We start from the raw sequence: 21,521 nt of genomic DNA, 5'->3' as shown, positions 1-21,521 counted from the left end.
ATCAATGACCTGTGTGTACTGTGGTTTAGCAGCCATCCGAATCAACACATCCTTCAATTCTCCAATTACTGTCACATTTGTCCTATCTAATTGCATGATTTGAGTTCCAGTTTTTTCAGGTATGGCCTGAAGTCTTTTAGCAACAACGTAAGGCATAACAGTGGATGAGGCGCCAATTCTACCAAGCAGTTATGGATGTTCATGTTGAAAATTTCAAACGTAATGAGGAACAGTGGGGTCATAGATTTTGATTTCCTCCCTATCATGGCTGCGTTGACATCTTGGGGTTTTCGATTCATTTTAGATAACGTGGCCTCCATAGCTGATGGTATTTGGGCTGCACTAGTGGTACTAACAGGTTTGGACATTGGCTTCTTGGTTTGGGTGCTTGAGGTGGTGGGGGTTTTGCAGTTTCACTCATTCATAGCTTTCAGCAGCAAATCTCTTTGCTGCGTTAATTTTAACAAGTCAAAATATGTGATATTGGCCCTAGACTTCTTGAGATCATCCACAATATTATAATCGATGTTATAAACAGGATAAGGCAGAGTAAACATACCTGTTTTTCCATTTTTAAGTGGGAGTTTACCATGTTGAGTAGCCTTCGTTGCAGTGGGAGATGCATTTTCTTTCTCTGGGTGACTTGCAACAGGGGTATTCTTGGATTGACTGCCAAGCCCACTCTTCTTGATAGGAACTCTGGGGGTGGATGCTTTCACAAGGCAAACATCTTGCTTTGTTTGGTCTAAGGGCTTTGTCGCACCTGGAAGCGACCCTTTACTACGCATGTGGATTTCATTAGCATTAATTTCTGCAGTGTCATCTCCCTTGTCGTCATTCTTATCATTATGGAAATCCTACAACACATTAATTTGGGTTTCCTCATCCAAGGTTTCCTCTACTTGGTACTCCACTTCATCTCCTTATTCTGGTTCGAGCTCTAGTATAGGTTCTTCTTTGTTGAGGAGTGATCCAATCAGAGGCAATTCTTTTGTGTTTAAAACCCCTTCATTAGGTGGAGCAGGCAATGCGAGCTGACCATGACCACCCTTTATTTTCTTCCTGTAGAAAGGTTTGAAGGGTTTTCTGTTATTATAATCTCCTCCCTTACCACTAGCACTCTCTTCGTGATTCCTTCTCATATCAATGACTGTGTTTGTAAGTTTCTTAATGATCCGATGCAACCCTTCTACATCCGTGGTGTCCTTGTCTTTAGTTTCAGCCCCTTTGTTATCATTTCAATTATTCTTCTTGGATGTATAAGGGGATTTATTTTCTCCAGTTGTGGGGTGGCATGTTGTGAGGCTGATCATTTCATTTTCAACTTTCACCGCTTCATAGATAGCATCTTGTAAGGTTTGCACATTACTCCTTTTGTTAGGTCCCTATGCTACTAATGTAACCCCTTGTTGTTATTAGTACAACCCCCTTATTATATTCTTGTGCCCATGTAGTCCCCATATTGTTATTATTGTGCCCTTACATTATTATTGTTATGTCAGCTTTGATTATATTATGACCCCTTAGACTCTTATATATAGAAAGGATGTCTTGTCATTTGTATCATCCAAGAATTGTTCATTTGTGTAATGTAAAGGAGGTTGCCCCCTTGAAGAGTCTGAATTATAAGGCGTTGATCTATCTTTTCTATCTTTTTGTGAGTTGGTTTCATAACATTTGGTATCAGAGCTTTGGATTCTAGGGTTTCGCTGCTCCAAATAGGTCATCATGGAATTTTCGCTATACCTTTTTTCTGCGACATTTCAGATGCTAAAAAGAAAACCCATTTGGGATGAAATAGTTCTGAACCTAGGTTCAGAATTTCAAAGCATTTTGCACTATATTTGCAAAGATATGATTCGAGGAAGTTTCCCTTTTTGTAGACTCCCGAATTAGATTACAAACAGGTGACCTGGGAAAAATAGTCATAACTTTGTTTTGAGAATCAGATTGAAATTTCATAAGAAGTCACAGAAAGATAACAGACTCTAGTTTCCTGTGTATATTTTTCAGATCCTAAGGCCAAAACAGTGACATGTGGCACTTCATACAAGTGCACTCTTCTGAAAAGGTATATAATTAGGTCATCTTGGGAGATTGTGCATAACTCTTTCTTGGAGAATCCAATTTTGATCAGACTAGTGGCATTGGAAAGAGGACACAGAGGGCTACTGCAGATCACAATTTTAGAACTTAAAGATTAGAAAGTACAAAGTTACAATAATTTCAAGGTCGAGCTCCTAAAATCAAGAAAAATTGAGATGAGGAAGTTTGATGGCAAGGATCCAGTAAATTGGATACTACAGATGGAGAAATATTTTGATCTACATGGTGTACTACTGTTACAAAATGTATGTATTGCATCTTCATATTTAGAAAAAGATCAATTTTTATGGTATAAAGGGCTTTGTTCTCATAAACCACTTGTTACGTGGTGAATTTTCACGGAGGAAATTATAGCACATTATGAGAATACAAAGAGCAACACCATAACAATTCGAAGAAAAAAGAGCAAAAGGGCTTTGTTACAAAGTGGAAAGAAAAATTATGGCAACAAGGAAGTCTACCCCTCACAACTATAAATATGGAAGTGTTGTTTCTCCTAGCTTTCCACAACTTACAAGGGTTACACCACAACAATTGGAAGAAAAAATTGAAAAAGGGCTTTGCTACAATTGTGATAGAAAATGCACTAAAGGTCATAAGTGTGCTGAGAAGAAATTATTCTACATAAATTATGAAGAGGAGGAAGAAAAGGATCAAGAAACATCAAAAGAAGAGGATATACGCTAGGACCCAACCCCAGAGAAAGAAGAAATGAATCTGACCATATCTTGTAAAGCATTGGCAAGAATTACCACTCCTCAAACTCTCAAGATAGAAGGACATATCAAGAAGAAAAAGGTTCAAGAAGTGAAAGATCACATCAAGAAAGAAGAAATGAATCCAACCATATCTTATAATGCATTGGCCGGAATTACCATTCCTCAAACTATCAAGATAGAAGGACATATCAAGAAGAAAAATGTTCAAGAAATGAAAGATCACATCAAGCATCAAGAAATGAATCCGACCATATCTTATAAAGCATTGGAAGAAATTACCACTCCTCAAACTCTCAATATAGAAGGAAATATCAAGAAGAAAAAGGTTCAAGCAGTGAAAGATCACATCAAGCATCAACAACAAGTTCTCCAACTTTTAAAGGATAACACCACTTTGGTGCAGAATCGAATGAAACAACAAGTGGATCAACATCGCAGTGAAAAAAGCTTTGATGTAAGTGATTGGGTATTTTTACGGCTACATCTCAAGCAAGCTATTTATGAGAAGGAAATGTTGGCAATACTACATGCACTTAAGAAATGGTGACCTTACCCAATGGGAAGACACTTCAAGGTAAAGATGGATCATGATAGTCTTAAATACTTTTTAGAACAAAGATTATCTTTAGAAGAACGGAAAAAATGGGTCACAAATATGTAGTGTTATGACTTTGACATCATCTATAGAAAAAGGAAGCAAAATTTTGTTGCAGATGCACTCTCAAGAAAGGATGAGGATGTGGAAGCATTGTTTTGTGCTATTTCTATTATCCAACTAGATTGGATAAACGAAGCAAGGGATGAATGGAAGAAGGACGAAGAAGTGTGGTGACGCATTCAAAAGTTGCAGAAGATCCTGATTCAAACAATATTTCTAGAACTTGAAGAGGAAGGAAAAAAAATATTGGAACATGAAGCAGTCACAGAACCAAGAAATCGAAAACTACGAAATAGATCAATTTCAGAGTATCTCATCAAGTGGAAGAACTTACCCGCTAAAGATTCCACATGGGAGGACAAGAATTTATACAGAAGCATCAAGAACTAATCAAGTGTTGAGGAAAACACTTTTTGAAGGAGAGGGCCATGTTAGGTCCCTATACTACTAGTGTAACCCCTTATTGTTATTAGTACAACCCCCTTATTATATTCTTGTGCCCATGTAGTCCCCATATTATTATTATTGTGCCCCATAAAAGCCCACTATTGTTATTATTGTGCCCTTACATTATTATTGTTATGTCGGCTCTGATTATATTATGACCCCTTAGACTCCTATATATAGAAAGGAGGTCTTGTCATTTGTATCATCCAAGAATTGTTCATTTGTGTAATGTAAAGGAGGTTACCCCCTCGAAGAGGCTAAATTATAAGGCATTGATCTATCTTTTCTATCTTTTTGTGAGCTGGTTTCATAACACCTTTTAACCCACATCGCTGTAGGGACAGGGAAAGCAGAGATATAGAATTCCATTAGCACCTCTTTAGTGGGTCTGGCAGTGACTGGGATTCTGTTGAACAAGGTGTTGAACCGAATGTTAAAATCCTTAACCTTCTCCTTGGTTTCCATTTTCAGATGGGATAATTCTAAAACTAAGTCTGTAGGTGTTTTGTCATCACTAAACTTGTCCAAAAAGGCTTGTTGAAAACCATCCTAACAGGTAATCGACCCTATTCTCAGACTGAAATACCATGTGGAGGCTGCACCAGTCAAAGTAAAAGAGAATATGTGGCACACCACATCTTCATCAGCGACCCCCAACCTGCGCAAGGCTAGGAAGAAAGAGCGAATATGGTTATTAGTGGTATCTCCCCGCTTAGGGTCGAAATTGGGCAACACTCTTTCTATATTTTTGGGTAAGGGACACTGCTGCCTGGGTACCGCTACAACATCCTGTGCAAGCCAGGGAGGGAGTGCTCCTAGAGGAGGTGGAGGTTGATTCCCACCCGGAGGAGGAGGTGGAGGCTGATTCCCACCTGGAGGAGGAATGTTGGCCATACTATGGACATGGAAGTTTTGGTTGGAGGCTTCTCTGTTAGGATTCTCAAAATCAAGCGAGGAGTTACCTTTAGAAGGGGAATCCTCAAGAATTTCTTCCCAAGGGGTGTGAATACTTTGCAAGGATTCTAGCACAATGTCTTCAAGAGAAGTGGTTGCTAATGTATCTTCGCTCAGGGTAAAGATCCTTGGCTTTCTCTTAGTTGTCGGAGGTAAAGAGTGAAAGATGGGAAGCTGAGAGAGGGAACGAGCGTAAGCCTGAGTAAGTGCTCTGACTGGTTGTTCCTGAGTGATAGGATACTCCCACAGTCTCTCTTCCTTGGGTGACCCAGAAACAGGACTTAGAGGGGTCTTTGTTTCTTCAAAATGAGGCTCTTTCAAATGTGTGGCAGGATCTCTCCGACCTTTATGATCCATACATTAATCCTTTTGAATCCATGCGTGGCACTTATAGATGAAATTTTGAAAAGCTAGAGAGGGCGGTTTAGGCCCTCCTTCTAGAGCCAATTTGTTGACATGGCTAATGTAATCTATGCCAACAAGGGGAACTAACCCAATCGAAATCCCCAATTAGACCTGCTTTTGTTTGTATTGGCTAGCTCCGACGGGTTATAAGGGACCCTGTAAACCGCTTGAACATGTCGAAAGTTTTCTTTCGGGAGGAAGACTTCAATTATATCAATAAAGTGAAACAACTAACCTCTATGTATTAAATCCTATCTATACTACTTTTAACTACTCTAATCTAGTCCTATCTACTCTAATCTATCATGCAAGATCATGGTACAGAGGTTTAAACATCATATATATGTTCAACGGAGCATGATAAAGAAGGTTAAACATTATGTATAGATTCGAGTCCAAATGACTCAATCACTGAATTCATAGCTGGACAAGATTGTATTAAAGCTAAATTGCAATCCAATAACTCATATGGGAATCCACATTGTTCTATGGAATTAAAACTACAACTGATGTTTAATTTAGTTTCAAATAAGAGACCATTCACAAGTTGACCATGAAATTGAATCACATGCAATTTAACAAGACTAATAGTGAACTGTAAGTCATCAATATGCATAAATATAAATCACATTTACGTTCATGCCAGTAACAACACTCTGATCCAAAACAATACAATGAGTCTGAAACTAAAGGCTCCTTCCCTCAAAAACAGTCCTCCTCATTCACAATAAAGCAAAATTGTGCTTCTCAAAAATCAAAAGCCCCTCCTCCTCTTCAGAGGTAATATTTATGCTAAAAGCCTCTCGCTCTCAGTCTTCCCTACCTCTTCGCCTTCCCTCTCCTTCCTTCATTACGCCGATCAGAAGAAACAAGTGAAAATAGTCAGTGTCATTGTTGACATGTAAAGGCCATTTCTTGTCATTATGGAACTTCATTTCCTAGGAATTGAATGGTTATTGACTAGAGAGGATGATTGTTTGTCATCTCTTCATGATGTAATCTGGAGCGGTTTTGTCTTTTGGGAATACATGGGCAACACCTGGACATATGACCTCCACGCCATAGAACACGATCTTCAAATAAACATATCTGCGGGGGCAAGATTTTTGGATCGGCACATACATCTTATATTTTGAGTCAAAATTTAAGCTTATGCATCCATCTTAAGGTTTTACTTGCCTTCTCTCGGTCCTTACCTGTAGAGACGACCAACATCAGTTACACATATATAGATATGCTACAAAATGCTTAGAAAACACAAATTTCACATCCATGAAACATTTATAACATAAAGAATGACAGTCGTGAGAGAATTGGCCCCTGGTTTTTAGCTTTATACATAAATTAAGCCTCGCAAGCCAAACTTGGTTTACACTGAAAACTGTCACAAAACACAACCGAAATCAAATTGCGGACTTGAAAAATTATATGCTCGGCTTTGTAATCATCGGCGGGTCCGAGAGGTTGTGGTGCGCTATATATATATATATATATATATTCTGGATCCCACCGATAGCGATAAGCGATGGATCCCAGACCCAAAACACATATGTGTTAAGTTTCATAAATCCCTTCGGATCCACAATGTTACCCTTCCCTTTGGAAACCCCGACGTTAATGCTTTATCACACAACACATGGATAATGGGAAAAATCCATGTATGGCCATTGGGGTAGACTTGAAAATGAATATGCCTGGTTTTATAATCATCGGCGGGTTTGGCTTCCGCCTCCTCGCTAACTGTATGCCCCCGTGCTTCGCCAATATGTGATGAGCGATTGGGAACCGGACTCGATAGCGCATATTCTGGTTAATAACTTTGTCGGGTCCAAAATACAGCAGAGTGCTTTATGTAAAGGCCTCATACCCAGGCCGATTGCGATATGTGGTGGTCTTTCGGACCCGATGATGTATAAAATGCGGTTAACATTGCCGTGGGGTCCGGCAGCCATGAATGCATTATGTTATTTGCGATAGGCCACCAAAAGGGAATTATGCATGCTTTGCAAAGGATTTTCATTATAAAGGGTTATAATGAAAATAAAAGGGGCGATAGAAGGTTTTGTGTATTAAGTGCACAAAAGACTGTAGTGAGGGTGGGGGTGATTATGTGTGCGGGCATAGAAATACCACGAATGCATATGAAGATTGAAAAGTTTGATGAAGGGAATGAATGAAGGGCTAAGCTAGGTCAAGAATGAACTATGCATAAGAGATTTATCAAAGGGGGCTTGACCATTTTGAAATTAAAGATTTGGCTTGGCAAAGAGCTAAAATCCTTGGGATAGGATAGATCATTCGGAGGAGTGCAAGATCAACTTATAGGGGGGCCCATTAAAAATTGATATCAAGGCAAGTTTTAATAGGGTGGTGGTTGTGGCCACAATAGACTGATATTTGAAACAACCAACTCCTCAATCCCTCCTCAAAGAATGGAATTTGTGTCCATATCTTAACTATTTTATATTTTATAGTTACATAATTGTAAGGAAAATGTTATACAAGCGGAATTAACATGTAGGGGATGTCACAAAACTATTTGAAAACATTATATTTTTATTAAAAAAAACATCTAAACAAAAGTATTTAAAATTTAAAAGTAAGAATAACATTAAAATAAAATAAAGTTAAATTAAAATATAATAAAATGAAAAAAAATTGATGGAAGTTTTGGTTGGGTGGGTGATATCACCTATCCCTGAGCTCGTACAATCCCACAAAATGCTACCATCACTGCTCACATCCTTCCTCTCCCACAAGTCCCTCGTGTTTTCCCTCCCTATCCACCCTTGTTCCCATCCCACCTCACCTCCTCCCCTCTCCCCTCCCCCTCAACTTCCATGACCTCATGCCAACAAGTTGCATGTTACAAATTTTGAATGAAGATGTAATATTGAATGAAAACATTGAAACAAGATGTATAGCTAGTTAATTAATGGTGAGAATATGACATCAAAATTTATAAATACATAATGTTGATTGTTACATCTTTTAGTGATTTTAAATTCCTCATTCAAAAGAACTTGGGATGTCACTCAGTATTTGTAGCTTTAAAAGTGAGAATGTGTGTCATGATAATTACAAATTATCTTAACTCATAACAATTAAATCATAAACTCCCAGGAAGGTAGGTGTGAGAGGGATCATTATTAGCCCTAGGGGTAATTATTTTCACTTTTGAATGGATCTTGGGCTTCATGATAAATAATAGAGCTAATGCATATGCTCTTACGTAAGGTATCACTCAAGCCATTGGATTCCACATAAAAAACCTCAGGGTGTTTGAGGATTCCTGTCTCATCATCAAGAAAATGATACATAACTCAAACTCTATGGATTCTCATCTATCTTCTATACTAGATAATATCAGGAAAGCTAGGAGTGACATCAAATGGTCCATTAGTTTCATATCCTTTGCGGTCGTAATTCCTTAGTTAATTCTGAATCCAACTCTGCAACTATGAGAAAACGAGTTGTGATACTTGTCAATAACAACATCTATGATCTTCTAATATCATATCTCACCTCGTGTTAACACATTATCAAAGAAAAATTAAACAAATTTTATAATCCCTTCAAACGAAATTTAGACAAGAGGGATAAGACATAAACATTTTCCGCTAATGATTTCATTAATACACACCACCATTGATTAATATCCTCCTTTGAATATCTAGTTCTACTGTCAGACAATGGCTTTTCCATTTCCAAAGGAATTTTGCACCTCCCTCTTGTCTTAGGGGAGGGGTGTCGAATTTGGTCACAACATGCATTGTTATTTCAAATCCATCAATTCTATCTTTAGGTTTTTTCTAGTTATCACCCCAGGTTCAAGCATTATAATACTTCTCTTGGATTTCCCCCCAAGTTTTCTCTCCCTATTTTGTCTGGATGGGGTTTGTTGTTTTTCTCACTCTTTATAGTTGCCACTTTCTCTTTAATAGTCACACTCTTTAGACATCGATAGTCATAATATAGTAGTAATGGATGACCAAAATATTAAAGAATTATGCCAAACATTTTAGAAGCAAGATAAATCCATTTTCACCTTGAGTTCTATCTTCAAGTCCTTTCTAGATTTATCAACATTGCAAGAGGAATTTACAATGGGTTTGTTGTTCTAGCAACTAAATAACCTAGAAGCATTGGAATAAAAGGTCAAACCGCTCACTCAATAGGAAGAAACTCCATTAGGGGAGAAAAAAGGTGAATAATCTCCAAGCTAGCATGAAATTTCATTGGCAACTCACCCTCAATGTTAAGGAAGTTCAACAAAAAATTTGTCTCCAACACTCAATTTCAAGCATGCTACCAATACATGCACCATTGATCCTAATACTTCTCTTAGGCTTGGTTTCAATGTTTATCATGCTAATTTTGGTTATGTCTAACTAAACATATAATCTCTCTCTTATACCATGTATAGAACTAGCATTGTTTTTATAGTGTATTATGATATCTAAGGATTTAGTTGGGACATTTTTTAACACAATTTATGAGACACAAAAAAGTCTCATCATAATGGAAGCTACACTATACTCTTTTCTATACATTTCTATTTCAACCCCTTTTCTTAATAAATATTTTCCTTGTGTGTTAAAAAAACCAACTAAATCATAAATTCATGGAATTTATGTTATTTTAATTTTGATATGTTATATGTGCTAATAGACTATGAAACTCATTGATGGACTATTGAAATTATTGCTGCAAGAGGCACTCTATATGGGGGATATTTTGGTCTCATAATAATACATTTAAAAATAATAAAATAATACTTACATTAACAAATTAAAAATTGATAATAGCAAAAAAAAACTTTCAAAAAGCTTTAATTTGTACCTTAATTTTACATCAACTGATATAGAGAAATAGAATGATTAAAAATAAGAAATTTCTAATTTCATCTATAATTGCTTTCATACAATAAAATAATTAAAAGTAAGAAATTTTTAATTTCATTTGTAATTGCTTTCTACTTTTTGGTATGAGGGAGATGTGTAATTCCTTCACTAATTAATAAGGAGTTCACACTTGCATCTAAAAGAGATATTAATATTGTAGTCAAATATGAAATATATATTCCTGGATCTAGGTGTTTTCTCGATGTAGAGCCTTGTTAGATTGGGAAGTACAAAATTCATTCTTGAAATGATTTAGAACTCCAAGTGGCCGTCATGTGCCACTGCCTCTTTAGATGATAGATTCATGAGTTAATACAACTCACCTGACTCATTCCTTCAACATCCACTTCATAATCTCCTTCACAACCATTCTGATGTACTGGTTAATACTTATGTCCCTACTCATGTCCTAGCCTTGTGGTCTCCTCGTGCATTCCTTCATGCAAAGATTAGCGGCTCAAAGGCAAAACCATTCCTCCTCCCTTCCTATCATTGTCACTAGAGATCACTCCATAGGGTTCTTCCATTCTTAGTCTGCCACCATGGTTAGAGGTAGAGGAAGAGAAATATGGGGTAGAAGAGACTGTGGGTGTCCACCTCGCATTCACTGGATTGGCGACCACATGGAGCATTCGACCTAGAATTTGTTTGTCCATTTCCATAACAGGGTGGCTTCCCTGGAGGTCGAGGAATGAAGAAGATTGGGTGATGGACATTAGGCTGTCCAGAACTTGCTAGCACACCACCTTTGGACTATGGAGTTTGTTATCACTCAGGTTGTTCCCCTAAAGTTGTGAGAAAATGGAATACGGCCGAGGTAACCACTAACCAATCTTTTAGATGCAGATTCTAGCCAACCTGCAGCCAGAGAGGGCTCTCTCTTTATGATTTGGCTTTGTTTTTGGTATATTAGGCTAGTTATGAAGTGCAGAGGTTTGTTTGATTTTTGGATGGTGACATTCAATAGAACAAGGGTGCAAATTATGAGAAGTTTAGAGCATTGGGTTAATGGAGTCAATGAAGATGAACTGCTGGGTATGGTTTCTTTGACAAAGGGAGGTACTACAGAGCAAGGTAATTAACCATGAAACAAATTGTAAGCTGGAATCAGGTGGAATGGGGTCAGGGGGTGAAGGGCAACTAAGAATCCTTCATCATGCTGACAGAGGGACAACGAATGAATATTGCTAAGGAGCAGTATTGAATTCCTTAGTTATATTCAAGGTGTAAGAACCAGGGAAACAGGAGCAGTTAAGAATTCAGGCTTATGCTAATTCTGAAGAAAACATAAAAAATAACGGGGATTGAACACAGAGTACAATTAAGCAAGTTCTGGGTTATTCTTTTTCCCTGTTATTAAGAATATGATATATAAATGATATATAAAACACAGAAAAAGTAAAACATGAGTTTAAAAGACTTATTGATCCATGAAATAATTCGAGAATTCTGCAATATAGTCTTCTGCCATCAACTCCACAACCAGAGAGTTCAGCAGCAAAGCATTCCAGCAACCTTTTATTCAGAAGAGTTCTCAAAATTACAACGCAGTTCCAGAATGATATCACCAACCCCTAATACTTAGCTTGGGGAGGTATTTGTACAAAAATGTTTACAAAATATCTCAATGAGATAATATCTATCAATAACTTCTTTCACCTACTTTACAGGAGCAGTAAATGATCTTGGGAACAGAGAGAAATGAATGCAGGAGTAAGAGATGCTGTGCTGGCATCTCAGTTGGTGAGATGCATTGATTATTTGCTCAGCGGGTCGGCCAATAGATACTTTAATGACATTTCGCGCTGTTGGCATTGCTTTTTTGGGTGCTTTGATTACGCTTTAATAGACCATTGCCCATCGCGGTTTTATCTGCTCCTTTCTCCACTTTACGATATATGATGTGTTGTGGGAAAAATAAACCAAAGTTTGAAATCTACCTACAAAATTTCCAGCATACTCTGCCACCACTGGTCATCTGGTAATTGGTGTCTTCGCATTTTTATTAGAGTTTGATCAGCATCCATGTACTTGAAGAAAGTGGGCTGGACTGTGAAAAGATGTCTTACTTCATGTTCAATAAAAACAGATTTTCTAAATTATCATACAAGCTTTGTCTAGATGGGAGTGCCTTCTCTCCTGCAGAACTTGATGATGCTGTGACTTGATTATCCACATATGTATTCAACCTGTGTACATAGTCTGCATGTGTCATCAGTCTATAGTCATTAGTTAATAAACTGGGTAGACCCTTTTCCTCCAAAGCTGTAAACTTCTGTGTGAAAGCATTTATCTCCATTTGCATGTCCTGGCACTTCCTCTCCAGATTTTGTATGAAGTTCCTCATGGTCAGAACTCTTTTAATTGTTAGGATGGTGCTTGTCCTATCCCTGATATCTAGTGCTGCCAGTTGTTCCTTGGTGTGGGTGTTCAAAAATTGTATTAGCCTATTGGCCTGCTCGGGCATGTGTCCCAATGAATCCCTGGCCTTTTGAATTTCTTCTTGAGCTACTATCACCAAATCAATCTGCTCATGAATTATCTGTATTGATGTCCATATATCAGTGATGGATTGGCCAATGTTGGCCCACAAAATGCCCCTGATTTCTCCCAGAGGCTTGTCTAAGGAGAGGTCTTTTTCCAATGCCTTTACTTTATTCTCTAATGCTTTTACCTCCCTTGTTTTTTCTGCCACAGTCATTTTAGATTTGTCATAACTTATTTCCAACTTGGCCAACTTCTCTTTAGCATCCTTTAATTCTGATACTTGGAGTCTTAGATCCTCCATAGCCTTTATCAGTTCCTCAGTAGTCATGGTAGTGCTGCTGCCTGCTGCTGTTGTTGTTGAAGTACTTGGTGCTGTTGATGCCGGGACAGTAGGAGGGACTGCTGTTGTGACTGTAGAAGGAGTAGTTGTAACTATTGGAGCTGTTTGAGATGGCTGGGAGGTCGACTCTCCCTGCTTTCCTTGCAGTTCTTTCTCCAATGCCTTCTCCATTTCTACTAATCTCTCATTCATTTTCATTAGTAGGTCCATCGTATCTTCTTGTGATTTTTTTTCAACAATCTTTGTAGTTTGGGGATGCATGGTAATGGGCAGCTTGAGCTACTTCCTGAGAGTTGCAATGTCTTCTTCCTTCTTTTTTATTAATGCTTTGATGCCTTTGGCATCCTTGGGATCATGTCCCAGCTCTATGATAATCTCTTCCAAGGACTTGATTCTGTTATCCTTGGCTAAAGAGGAAGCGTTTTCCAACTCCAATTGGGCAGAGGTATTATTTAAAGAATTCTGCAATTTGTGGGCCAATAATGCCTTATTTGCCAATGTGGAGTATACCATTTCTCTAGTTTGTTTATGCAACTCAATCTGGTCCATTGGTTGAATGTCTTTGGCTAATACTTCCAGATTGGTCCTGATGTAATCAGCAACTGACTGTGGTTGCTGCATTTTGGGCTTGAAGTGACTCAAGATCATCTTTCCTTCTTGAATGTCATATGCTGACATTAACCTTTGTTGATTTGTGGGGGCCATCTTCAGCAAGTGATTATAAAGTTGAATTCTTATTGGCTCATTCTTTGCCTTTATTTCAGTAAATGTCCTCTTAATGTCAGAGCCTTGCCTGCCTTGTGGCCTGGCAGAAGAAAATTCCACACTATGTTGTCTTACAATCTCCTGCCTGTGTGAATTGACCGATGTTTCTGTGACCGGGGATGTATCCTGGCTGACCAATCTTTCTTCCCTTAGACTTTCGGTGGTCTCCTAAATGAATTCCTCCTCTGATAAGGGGTTCAATATTTGCCTTTTCTCCCCAGGTTGCTCTACAGAACCGCTGATCGGTGTGTCTTCTTGCCTATCCCTTTTCTTGCCTATCTCCTCATTTAGAGGAGTTTGTAGTACAGGGATTTCTGGTGCTTTTGTTTGAGCTGGAGGAACCTGCCCTTGGTCTTGTTCCTTTGATGTAGCTGGTTGGTCTGTCATTATGTCCTGCTTTGAACCTATTACCTCTTTGCCCTTTGCTGACCCTGTGCTGGCTTTTTGTGTGGGCTGCTGAGAAGTCCCAGCAAAAGATGTATCACCTCCTATGTGCCGAGGCAGCTTGAAGGATAACTGTCCAAAAGAGTCTAGGTCAAGCATTTTTTCAAGCTCCTTCATGGCTTTTTCCAATTTTTCTTCCTCAATAATCTCTTCAATTAATGTGCCTTCTACCCATTCTTGTTGGTTAGCATACTGTTGAATTTCAGGGATCTTGTGGTGAACATACGCTGTTAGCTTGTTTTTCACTTTTCTATAACTTATGAAATGATCAGGGTCATAAGGTGCCCAATAAAAACTTTGTTTCAACTTAAGTTTCTCCCCTAAAATCTTGTCAGCCTCCTCCCAGGCTTCCCTTTTATTGAAGACAAATGGGTCCAATTGATTTCTTATTTTCAACTGTGCCTTTTTCTTGGCAGCATAGAAATGAGTCAAATATGAGCTAATAAATTTCCTGAAGTATTCTAGGGCAAACAGTCTCATAGGCACATATTTTGGCAGCTTATAGGGGCACAACTCACAGCCATATATCCTGATCTCAATGTGATTCTGGTAAAAGTACTAGTCACCTATACTGTAGCCTTTTGAGAGATGTAAAATTTTCTGCATTTCACGAGAGAGTCTGGTAGGAGGAGTTGTCATCAATAAAGAAGAGGCTGGGTGTATGAACATGTCAATGAATTGACAATAAGTATAAGGGGAGTCACTAACACGGTGGAAGATTGAGGTCCAGAAGATTATAGACCTTCGCTCTCCTTTGAGATCCAGTTTTCTAAGGGGAATTTGAAAACTATCTAGTTGATTGTACATCAGCAGATGATATATGTATGATGTGTATATACACACTCTTTCTCTGTCCAGGCTCATGAATTGCTCATGGATCTTATTAGCTATGAAGGTGGCATAATCATATTTGACAGCAGGGGGCTGTCTTGGAGTAAACATGGACAACAAAACTAAGGTAGTCTCATCAACATACTCATTGGTTTTAAATCTCAAGATGTAGGATATCATATCTACAATGAATATCCCTACTTCAGTGCACCATGAAAGCAGATAAGGAGGAGGTTGCTGGGGCTGGCAATTTGGTTTCATGAATAATTGAGCTATTCTGGTTATCTCTGAACTGGGCAGTTTGGCACCTTGGTCAAGCAAGAATCCCATGGAGAGAGGGGCCAGAGGTTAAGTTGGCTTAAAGTGTAGCATCTCATTGATGGATTCATGGGTAATATAGAAGAGGACAGTCCCAGATGGAGCCATAACTGCTCTTTGAGTGGGATAATTATTGGCACAGCATAAGTGGATTATATCAGGAAGCACATTTACTGAGGGGAGGTAATATATGGGCATGTTGGACTCCCAAATTCCATAGACATCAGCATTGCTGCGGTAGCTATTCCTAATTTCACAAACTGCTTGGAGGTGAGGCTTGTCACCAATTAAGTCATTAATCTGGAAATCTCTGTCAGCAAGGGGCAACCATTCCAATTCTTTGTGTGGTGCATTAAGGGGGGCAACATTGAGGGCCACTGGAGCCTCCATTAGTCAAATTATCTTGTGATTTTTCAACTTGGAGCTTGGGTTTTTACAGCAACAGTAGGTAAAATGATACTTTTGGGTCCTTTCTGCGGGAATTGTAGGCCGAAATGAGCTTGAATTTAGCTTAGTGGGCGAATTTTTCAATGGGGGATGAAGTTTGAGGGATTTCCCGGTAAAATGGATAAAAACAGAGGTTACAGTGTGCGGGTTTGAAGGCAGCACAGTGTTTCTAATTCAAATTTGGGTGTTTTTGGCGAATTTACAGAGAAAACTAGAAAAAACGGGGTTTGGGAGAAAATTTTGGGTAAATACCTGTTTTAATGGACGCCCTATGCAAAATGTAGGTGGCAGACCGAGCTGGGTGGCGGACTGTGTAGTCAAAATGCTGCTTTGGACATGAAACAACATGTAGAAGTTGCATAGAAGAAACAAATAGAAATGAACGAAAAATGACATTTTACGCCTTTTTGACAAAAATTTGATTTTGGCGGGTTTTGGCGCGCTTCGGTCGGGTGACATCAGCATGACGTAATATTTGTCATGTAGCGGGGGTACGAAGGCTGACTTGGTGGTGACGTGGCGAATGACACGACAGATGATGTGGAGGTGAGGTGGCAGACGACGTGGGTGATGACGTGGGTGACGACATCAGCGGGGGGAAGCGAGGGGCGGTATATGGTATTATCCCACACTGCTTTTGGACAAAAGCTGTTTTGGGCGGAGGGGTCGCGATAGCACCGGGCGGGCGCCACGTGGTTCTTGTACGACGGCAAAACCGCCATTTTCCTGGAGGCTAATGTTCGGTCATCGGAGGGGTTTCGATATCGCTGTGGGTTGTTCGATGGGAAAGCTCAGATCGGACGGTCGAGAGTGGACGGAGTTGGCGGAGGGGTACGACGTGGGGACCCGCCATATAATTCAACGTTTTGTAAGGTTTTGCAGTGTATTTCAACTTTGGGTTTATCGAGCGGGTTGGTTAATCATTTAACCGAATGTTGAATGAATCCCAATGTTTATATGCGCGCGCGGGGAGGGTTTTCCATAAGGTTTCGGATAAACCTTAGACTCGCTTAAAACATTAATATATGGCTATTATCGCCTGGGGTCGGGATATTTAAGTCTTTTTGGGGGTTTTTTTTATGTATTTTATATAATAGGGGCAGGGAAAACATTTATATAGGAACTATATAGTAAAGTTAATATGTTAATAATGAGAAATATTTTCAAACAAAGCACTAAGTCAAAAAAGTGGAACTTAGGCTTTAGGGAAATGAAAAGAATTGAAGTCATGAATTTTAGAGACTTAGCATAATGGAAGAAAAGGATTTTTACACAAGAAATGTGGCTTAGTTCTCTTAAGTAAAACCAGAATTTCACTTAATCTTTCTCATGAAATGAAGTGAACTAGGAACATTGAGCAGATCTCAATGTCCTTGAGGGAAGGTTAGTAAATGTTTTTTGGAGGAATGAGAAGGGGAATTAGTCATGCTCCAACTGTTTCATAGCCACCTTGCCATGGAATTTATGATATCCATGAGATGCAACATCTTAAAAAGACAAAATTTGTTCACAGACCTGCTTCTGCAACATCAAAACTGCCTACACAGCCTAATACACCTAACATTTTTTCTTCCTTTTTGATTGGGTGCATTTGAACTAGCAAACCCTCACTCTCTTCTTTTCTTTTAGTTGCAATCCTATCTAAGTCTGCCCTTATTTCTTCCAAGGGCTCAGATTTAACTGTTGAGCACCTCTGCTTCTCTACCTAACTACTTATCTGCCAAGCTTGAACTATTTGGACAGATCTTATTCTCTAGTTCTAAAACAAGAAATTTAAACATGGACTGGTCAAGATTAAGCTATTTGGTCACCCATCAACTGTAGTAAGAGTAAACTGATTGCACACAAGTGAGATTCTTTTGCAAAAATAGGACAGTAGTGGAATTTTGGATTAGCGCACTTTCCTGGTCTTTTCTTTGGGGTTCATTTTCTTTCTTTTTGACCAATTTATTCTTTTTGCCCTTCGATTTTTCTTTTAGGGCATACCCTCTTTTCATTTTTTCATTTTTTGTTTTTTCTGAAAATATGGAACCTTTGCAGCATGGAAAGGATGAACATATTTGGCATTTCAACAGTCAATCATGAAATATGACACCTATTGGTATAGGAGCATAACACTGGCTCCACTTGGGGATGGATTTTTCGGGTGAAAAGCCAAGAACAGCAGGTCAGATGGCCTTATATTCAACTCTTGCTGCAATCTGAAATTTTCCTTAGCTGTAAATAACCAAACTGCACCTCTGGAACATATGTACATTTTTCATAAATTCATTGAAACAATTGTAGCTCTGTTTTAACCTTTTGTCTGAGTGTTTGTCATCATGTTTTCAGCTCCCAAGTCTTCTTCTTCAATTCCTCTAATAAACTCAAAATGTAATACAAAAAGCTGGCACAGTTCCTTGCCTTTTTCCCAAAATTTACTGCACATTCCTTCCCTACCTTATTGCTGTAATAAACTGCAAAAAATAAACACTCTTATGTACAAGTTAGAGTCCTATAATCTCAACAATGTGGTTCAAAATAATGCTTGAACATCCGACCATTGACTGGCCCATCTTCTGCTTATGTAGCATCCAGGCTTTTCAAAAAGTAAGTGTTGTTTCCTTGTACAGCCTGAATAACAAATGATCCTTTCCATAGGAAGTCAAATTTGCCATGTTTTCCTTTATCTTCCCTTCTGGAATCCCATTTGAGTACTTTGTCCCCTCTGAAAAAATCCTCTCCCTTTGTTCTTCTGTAAAAAATCTTCTTAAGATTTTCTTGTAGAACTTGAGATCTCTGATACACTTCTTCTCTAGTCTGCTGTAAATGAATTGTTTGATTGATTCTCCTCTGAATGTCATTGGGTTCTGCTTGTATTTCTTGTAGCAATTTTATCACAAGGATTCCCAAAGAGGAATGGAATATAGCCTCCATGCCATAAACCAGCTCACAGGGGCTTGTTCCAATGGATCTTTTGGTTGTCAACCTATCTGCCCAGAGTGCATTGATAAGCTTCTTATGCCAGTTTTTCTTGTTTTCCTCCAATACTTTCTTAATGATGTTGATCAAGCTTTTATTGGATGATTCAGCTAGACCATTACCTTGAGGGTAATAGGCAGTGGAGTGGCCTAAGGTAATATGGTATTTATGACAAAAATCGATCATTCTTTTGGATTTAAAAGCAACAACATTGTTGGTTATAATCTTTTCTGGACAACCAAATCTAGACAGGATATGGGTTTCTAGGAATTGCATGATTACTGAATCATTGGCCTGCCTACAAGGGATGGCTTCTATCCACTTAGTGAAGTAGTCTGTGGCAGTTAAAATCCATTTATGTTGGCTAGAAGGGGAGGGTGAATTTCCCCAATGAAATCTAAACCCCATTGTTGAAATGGTCTTTCAGTGGAAACTGGTTTAAGGGGTAGAGGTAACAACTTTCTTTTGTCTTAAAATATTTGAAATTTATGGCAAGAAACTACAAATTTCTTTACATCAGCAAATAGGGAAGGCTAATAAAAACCAGCCCTTAGGATTTTATCAGCAGTTGACTTCCAATACAAATGTCCACCACAGTCCCCTGCATGAAATTATTTGAGCACTTTGTCAATTTCATCCTTTGTTAAGCAGCTTGGTAGAATGCCTTCATGATTTTTCCAAAACAAAACATTATCTACAATACAAAATTTTGAAGCCTTCATTTTAAGAAATCTCTTTTTAGTTTTGGATAACCCTGGAGGAGCCTACAGGTTTAACAATACATAAACTATATCAGCATTCCAAGGTGATTGTAAAAAGGCTTGATTGATCTGTGGAGTCGCCATCTCCTGTTCGTTATCCAGTTCATTGATGTCAAGGGCTTGAAAGTTGGTTTCAGTCATCAATTTGGCTAATCCTTGTCCTTATTCAGCTTCATTGGTTTGATCTCAATATCATATTCCAAAATGTTGGGTATCCATTTGCCTCTTTTGCCTTCTATTCCTTCTTGGGTTAGAATGTCCTTGACCACAGTATTAGGCACATAAGCTATTACATGAGAGTATAAGATATAAATTCTGAAATCCTTGATAGCCTTTACAATGGCATAGGCCTGTTTTTCCATGATTTGATATTTTAAAGGTGCATCTCTGAGCTTTGCTGAAAAAAGCAATGGGTTTCTCACATCCTTGATCATCTTTTTGTAATAGGACAACAACAATAGTATGTTCAGATGCAAAGTAGAAGATTATAAAATCTCTATCAAATTTCGGGCTTGTGAGGACTGGTGTTTTAGTTAAAGCTATTTTAATTTCTTCAAAAGCTTGCTTAGCCTCTATTGTCCACTTGACTTTGGAATCTTTCTTCAGCATGTTTTTCAAAAATCTTACTAGTTCAGCCAAGTTGGGTATGAATCTTCTTAGAAAATTGATCTTTCCTAGGAAAGCTTGCAGTTCTTTAATATTCCTAGGGTGAGGAATTTGCAGAATAGCTTGTATCCTATCTAGGTCAATTCTAATGCCATCTCTTGAAATTATGTGACCTAACAGTTTTCCCTCTTCTAGGCCAAATAATGATTTCATTGGGTTCAGTGATATGCCATATTTTCTGCATATTAAAAACACCTGTCTCAAATGTTCTAAATGTTCTTGGTCTGATTTGGAAAAAGCAGTGAGGTCATCAAGATATATGACTAGAAAATCATGAATCTCTTTTGCAAAGGCTATGTCCATGGCTCGTTGAAATGTTGCCCCTGCATTTTTAAGTCCAAAAGGCATTTTTACATACTTGAAGGTTCCCCAAGGTGTTGTAAAAGTAGTTTTATCTTGATCATCAGGGTGAACTAGGATCTGATTAAAGCCTGAGAATCCATCTAACAGTGAAATTCTGGAAGCTCCCACTACCCTTTGTAAAATGTGATCCATCTTGGGTAAGGGGTAGTGGTCTTTGAGAGAAACTTTATTCAGATTTCTTAAGTCAACACACAGTCTTATCTCTCTTGTTTTCTTCCTAGTGGGCACTAAATTAGAGATCCATTCTGAAAATCTAATGGGTGCAATTATTCCAGCTTCATACATTCTTTTGACTTCCTTTTCAATAAGGGGAAGGAGGACAGGATTAACCCTTCTAAGTTTTTGTTTAAAAGGTTTTTGATTTTCTTTTAAGGGTATTGTATGTTGGATCACAGAAGTATCATAGGACTTAAGATCTTCATAGCTCCACGCAAAAACATCTTGAAATTCTTTGAATAACTCAATATATTTCAGTTTTTGTTCAGGTGGCAATGCTTTAGAATATTTTATCATTTTAGGCTCCTTTTCAGTGCCTATGTTACAATCCTCAATTTCTGCGTTTAATGGGTGCATTTTTGGCTTTCTTGGAATATCATTAGAGTCATAAATATCCTCTAGAGGAGTCAAGTCTGTGGGTAAAAAATTATCCTTTAACTCAATCACTTCAGACTCTCCTTCAGCAATTTCATCAAAGTTTATTTGTTTCAGTTCTTGTACTTCTTTGCTGGTAAATTTTGTTGGATGTAAAATTTGATTGGCTGTTTTAGCTTACATGTGTTTTTCAATCTTGTTTATTTGTTGATCTTCACAAATGGTGCTTGTGTCTATATTTGTACTGGAAAATTCCTCTTTTAACGTTAAGAAATTGTTGATTTGTCTGTCATTACAAACACCTGCCAGTTTTTAACATTGTCTGGAACAACAGGTCTGTGTTTAATTTCAGCA

At 38.3% G+C, this 21,521-nt stretch overlaps 1 protein-coding gene across 1 annotated transcript in view; it reads right to left on the bottom strand.

The window, feature by feature from the left end:
* Nucleotides 1-21,521, bottom strand: part of LOC149218976 (uncharacterized) — an 82,343-nt gene that overhangs the window by 35,446 nt on the left and 25,376 nt on the right. The gene's annotated exons all lie outside the window — the stretch shown is intronic.

The sequence above is a fragment of the Pinus tabuliformis genome, chromosome Q (assembly GCF_031772625.1).
Source record: "Pinus tabuliformis cultivar Carrire ecotype Pingquan chromosome Q, CPIR1, whole genome shotgun sequence".
In the NCBI taxonomy this organism is placed as follows: Eukaryota; Viridiplantae; Streptophyta; class Pinopsida; order Pinales; family Pinaceae; genus Pinus; species Pinus tabuliformis.
Note: the sequence above shows the minus strand (reverse complement) of the source record. Positions and strands in the feature narration are given on the sequence as shown.